General features: G+C 39.9%; 1 non-coding gene across 1 annotated transcript; it reads left to right on the plus strand.

Moving 5' to 3' along the window:
* Nucleotides 1-1,958: 1,958 nt before the first annotated feature.
* Nucleotides 1,959-2,033, plus strand: Trnat-ugu (transfer RNA threonine (anticodon UGU)). Its single transcript has one exon. It is a non-coding gene; the product is annotated as a tRNA-Thr (tRNA).
* Nucleotides 2,034-6,386: the final 4,353 nt, after the last annotated feature.

Consider the following 6,386-nt stretch of genomic DNA (forward strand, 5'->3'; position numbering starts at 1 on the left):
ATTTTAAGAATGCTAGGTGTTTTGTAATTTCAAATATTTCTAAAAGAACAGTAATTTTAACTGTACATACAGAGTTAGTGCATAACAATTGGAAAAAATTTATTTCTTTTTATTAATTTTATCCTGAAATACAATACATTGTGTACAGAATCATATGAAGTTCTTTTAGTTAAACGGCTAAGATAATGTTCACCTATACTAGATTTGAAAATATTGCTGGTATTGATTATTTCTATAAAGAAAAATAATGTTAGAGGAGGATGTCCTATTACAACCTGATGTCAGATTTTCAGCTTCAAGCAAGAATCAGACCCCTAGACAAGAACTGGAGCCATCTCAACATGAGAAGTTGAGTAAACTTGAAAGTTTATGGTACTCTTCACTTCTCTCAAATCCTTATAAAAGACTTACTAATTACTTTCACTGGGCATTGTTTAATGTGGACAACAGATGGAAGAAGGGAGAATGGGTGAGATTACAAACTACACATATGTGAATACTTACATCAGTGGTTTGTGACATTATTTACTTAACATACTTTGTTGTCCTTGCTTTGAAGATTTGAATTCAGCTAATTTTCCGAATACTTTTGATAAACAGTTTGATTAGGTCAAACATTCTGCTGGGCATCTGCCAAATAATTCAAAACTATCTATGTATCATATTCATTAAACATCCATTCATCAAATACTAGATATAGGATGTAGCTTACATTGTACATTAGTACACAATTTTAAATACATGTTACATAAGAGTAACATTGATTCAATGACATAAATAATTTAAGCACATGATACAGAACAGTAAATCATTGAAATACAATAAATTAATATAACAGTACAACCTAATATGTATATATGATGGTAGTATGTGTTGCCGAAAGAACAGTTACCGTGGATGACCATGCAGCTTTGCTAGAAAATGAAATGATAATTAAATGGACACCCTAGGTGCAAACAGGCGTATATGTACTTCATTGGGGACATGTTGAAAATGTGTGCCGCAACCGGGACTCAAACCTGGGATCTCCTGCTTACATGGCAGACGCTCTATCCATCTGAGCCACCGTGGGCACAGAGGATAGTGCGTCTGCAGGGACTTATCCCTTGCACGCCCCCCGTGAGATTCACATTCCCAACATGTCCACACCACTACATTTGTAGTGCGCCTAATAGATGTTTGCCCATCATACTCATTACTCGTGGCAGATTAATCTACCAAGTCCCGTACGAGTTCAGGCATAGCGTGTGCATTCGCACAAGAAGGTCAATGGCCGGGAAGCTATATTTTAACTATATATGATGGCTTCCCGGCCATTGACCTTCTTGTGCGAACGCACACGCTATGCCTGAACTAGTACGGGACTTGGTAGATTAATCTGCCACAAGTAATGAGTATGATGGGCAAACATCTATTAGGCTCACTACGAATGTAGTGGCGTGGACATGTTGCGAATGTGAATCTCACGGGGGGCGTGCAAGGGATAAGTCCCTGCAGACGCACTATCCTCTGTGCCCGCGGTGGCTCAGATGGATAGAGCGTCTGCCATGTAAGCAGGAGATCCCGGGTTCGAGTCCCGGTCACGGCACACATTTTCAACATGTCCCCAATGAAGTACATATACGCCTGTTTGCACCTAGGGTGTCCATTTAATTATCATTTCATTTTCTAACAAAGCTGCATGGTCATCCACGGTAACTGTTCTTTCGGGAACACAAACTACCGTCATATATAGCTAAAATATGGCTTCCCGGCCATTGACCTTCTTGTGCGAATGCACACGCTATGCCTGAACTCGTACGGGACTTGGTAGATTAATCTTCCACGAGTAATGAGTATGATGGGCAAACATCTATTAGGCGCACTACGAATGTAGTGGTGTGGACATGTTGCGAATGTGAATCTCATGGGGGGGGGGCGTGCAAGGGATAAGTCCCTGCAGACACACTATCCTCTGTGCCCGCGGTGGCTCAGATGGATAGAGCGTCTGCCATGTAAGCAGGAGATCCCGGGTTCGATTCCCGGTCGGGGCACACATTTTCAACATGTCCCCAATGAAGTACATATACACCTGTTTGCAGCTAGGGTGTCCATTTAACTATCATTTCAACCTAATATGTAGTACAATACATAACAAAAACAGTTTTAGATACATAATACAAGAAAGGAAATAATTTAAGTTTATGTCAACAGATATGCATTTAAAAAAGGAAATAATTTAAATTAGTGTTAACAGATATTCATTTACAATATAGTAGCAACTGATTTTGTAAACTTGTTTTCAAAGCCACTTTGAATTTTTGCATTTCTTGTATTTCCTTGATGTGGTGGGGAAGTTTATTGTAAAGTTTTTGCCATTTTGCAGGGGTTCATTTTGTCTGAGAGTTGTGCTTGCATGTTCATTGTGGAAGCCTGACTTTTGATTGGTATCATGTGCATGGAATGGTTTATTTGTACATGTAAAGTGATTTTTAGTTCCTGAAATTTTTATTTCAAAAATGTACAGGCATGGTAGTGGTAGCATCTGTAGTGCTTTAAAAAGGGGTTTTCAAGAATTTCTGATTGCTGCATTTTCAGTTTCCGCTTCTGAGCTATTTCACAGCTTTTGCTTAATATTATCCCATATCGCAGCAGAGATTCCACTTGTGCATAACACACATTTTTTAGTGTTTCTTTTATTGTACACCCAGCAAGTATTTTTATGCCACAGCATATTGTGTTAATCTTCTTGCTGATGTATTTGATGTGTGAGTTTCACTTCATGTTGTCCTGAGTCCATAAACATAGAAATTTTGCTGAATTTACAGTTTCTAATTTTTCATTAAATAGACTGATGGTTGGAGTTAATGGATGTGTAATCTGTGCAGTATGAAGATGCATTGCAACAGTTTCTCTCCTAATGCCCATGGCCTTACCACTATTGAACACTACCTTTCCCTTTGCCCGACAGATTCCAAACCAACCACCTCCCTCCTAGTCACCATGACTAACTATATCTTCACCTGCAATTACTTCTCCTTTGAAGGCATTACCTACAAACAAATCTGAGGTACGGCTATGAGCACCCACATGGCACTATCCTATGCCAATCTGTTCATGGGCCATCTAGAGGAATCCTTCCTAAACAGACAGAATCCTAAACCCCACGCCTGGTTCAGATTCATTGATGACATCTTTGCTATCTAGATCGAAGGCAAGGACACCCCATCCACATTCCTCCAGAACCTCAACAACTTCTCCCCCATTTACTTCTTCTGGTTCTACTCAACCCAACAAGCCACCTTCCTAGGTGATGTTCTCCACCTCTACAGCTGCCACCCATTTCGTACCAAGAAGTCCCTTCCGTGCAGCTTAGCCACCCATGGTCATCGCATCTGCAGTGACAGGCAGTCCCTCTCAAAATATACTGAGGGGTCTCACTGAAGCCTTCACTGACTGTAATTATCCTCCCAACTTCGTAAAAAAACAAATCTCCCTTGCCACATCTTTCCAGTCTCCCACCACCTCTCAAAGCCCCTGGACACAGAGGAGCATTCCCCTTGTAACTCTGTACCACACAGGATGGGAGGAACTGAATTACATTCTCCACCATGGTTTTGCTTATCTCTCATCATCCCTGAAATGAGAAATGTCCTGCCCACTATCCACCCCATCCCTCCCACAGTGGTATTCCGACGTCCCCCGAACCTACACAATATACTCGTCCACCCTTACACAACCCCTGCTCCCAATCCCTTACCTCATGGCTCATATCCCTGTAATAGACCTAGATGCAGGACCTGTCCCATACACCCTCCCACCACCACCTACTCTAGTCTGTTCACTTACATATATATCACAACAAAGGGAGGACTACCTGTGAAACCAGTCACGTGGTCTACACGCTAAGCTGCAACCACTGTTCTGCATGCTATGTAGGCATGACAACCAACAAGCTGTCTGTCTGCATGAATGGCCACTGACAAACTGTGGCCAAGAAACAAGCGGACTACCATGTTGCTGAACACACTGCCAAAAGTGATATCCTTCATTTGAACGACTGCTTCACACCCTGTGCCATATGGATCCTCCCCACCAACACCAGATTTTCTGAATTGTGCTGGTGGGAACTTTCCCTGCAATACATCCTATGTTCCCATAACCCTCCTGGCCTCAACCTTCGTTAGTCGCAGTCCTCACCCATCCAGCCTCTTCCCTGCTCCCATTCCATCACTACACAGCTGTCATTCCACCACCACACCCAGTCTGTTTCTATTTATTTTATTTTATTTTTTATTTATTTCCCCATATTTCTCACCCTTATGCACCCCCCCCCCTCCCCACCACTCCCCTGCCCACTGCCCAACCTGCAGCACTTCACTGTCTGCCATCCCCACCATACTGTCATTATCCCTCCCTGCCCCAGCCTCCTCCTTTCCCCCACCCAGTCACCACTCCCATCATGCACTGGTGCTGCTCTTGCTTTGTGGTTTCAGTTGCTTGAGACTGCAGTCTTGTATGTGAGTTGCATTTGTGTGAGTGTGTATGTGCACATGTGTGTCTGTTGTTGACAAAGGCCATTGGCCGAAAGCTTTAAGTGTGAAAATCTTTTTGTTGTGTCTATCTGCAACTCAGCACCTCCGCTATATGACGAGTAGCACCTTTCCTCCTCATAATATTATTACATTCCATCCTGGATATTCCATTGTTTGAAATTGACAGAAAAAGTGTGATATAGAAAAATGTGAAAGAATAAAAGTTACAGAAACAGAAATTACTTCTCAGGCAATTCTTTTAAAAGTTGTCACATCAATTGGAGCCAAGAAAGCCTATAATATCAAAAAATTTCAGCTTCAAGAATCAACCCCTAGATGTGAAGAACTGGAGCCAACTATGAGCAAAGAAGATAAGTAAAAAGTTTATTGTTAATCTTACTCCTCTCAAAGCTTATTACAAGAGTTAATTATAAAGTGAGTAACAATCAACAAATGATAGCAGGGAGCGGTGGATTACAACTGGTGGAGTCATCTAGGTTTAGTTGCAGATAATGAAGCTTTGTCTGTTGCAGAAGAAGGGAGAGTGATTTGTGCCATTTGCAGGTTATGAATAAATAAATTTATGATCATGAGGTACTACCAACAATGATGGGCTGGACCAATGAAAGAGGACATTACAACTATGATGAGGGACATCAAAAAGGAAAGGTAAGTACAAACTATTGGTGAAATTAATTTGTTTATGGACTCATGTGCTTATTAACAAAATGAATGCAGATGAGGGTAGCAGTGATGCAGAAGTGAAAGCTGTAATACCCACCCAGGACACATTTGAAACTAGCAAAATTGTAGTCAGCAAAGAAACAGTAAAAAATAATATTTTGCAGTTGATTTTGGCAAAACTAGAGGAAATGAAGACAGATAACAATGGCAAATTTAGGGTAGTTAATGATCAGTTAACTGAAATAAGAAACAAAAACAATAGTAAAATGGACAAGTTCAAAGAGCAAATGCATCAACGTAGTAATCAGGTTTCTGAGCTAAAAAATGGGATGTCAGAGGGGTTAAAAAGTGTGAATGAAAAAATTGATGTCTTAGAAAATAAATTTATTATTGTGGAAAATGAGTTCATTGTTGAATCGGCAAGACAGTCAAATGTTAATGACTTCAGAGCTGCACAGAAGGCCATTGTGGAAAAAAATGGAATGAAACTTTAGCAGTTTAGATAAAAAAAATTTAAATGTTGAAAACAATATGCAAACTAATGTAAATGTTTTAGATCATAATATTTCAGCAATTCGGAAAAACTGCATTCACAAAAACCTGTATTCAAACAATGGGATTGTGTGGTCCAACGTTCCTTTCAAAAGTTTTCCATCAGACAATTTACATCCAGTGGATTTTCTGCTCCACTGTAGGGATAGTTTTGTGTCAGGTATGAGTGACAATCAAAAAATTAATTTGTTAAAAGATGTCTTGAAGACAAAGCTCTGTCTTGGGTAAATTTAAATTTAAGTCAGTGGTAAACACATCAAAGTTTCAGAAACAATTATTCAAATAAATTTTGGTTGGAAGCTGAAAAAGGAAGAATTAAAAGTGAATTTTTGAATGGTCCTAATTGTAGGAATAGGGCTGGTACTTTGAAAGAGTTTCATAAGAACTGACTTAAAAAATTAACATGCCTTGACAAACCATTTGATGAAATACCTTGATTGATGCACTTAAAACTAGATTACCAGAGAGGTTGCAGTGGGATTTGGTACATGGACCTGATGATGGTCTTGAGCAGTTTTATGATATGTTGACAGGCTGGATAGGGCAGTAGAAAGAAGTATGTATCATAATAATTTAAATGATAGAAATTGCAATGGGAATAACTGCAGGTAATGGTAACTTCTATCAGGATCAAAA

The sequence above is a fragment of the Schistocerca nitens genome, chromosome 2, assembly GCF_023898315.1.
Source record: "Schistocerca nitens isolate TAMUIC-IGC-003100 chromosome 2, iqSchNite1.1, whole genome shotgun sequence".
NCBI lineage: Eukaryota > Metazoa > Arthropoda > Insecta > Orthoptera > Acrididae > Schistocerca > Schistocerca nitens.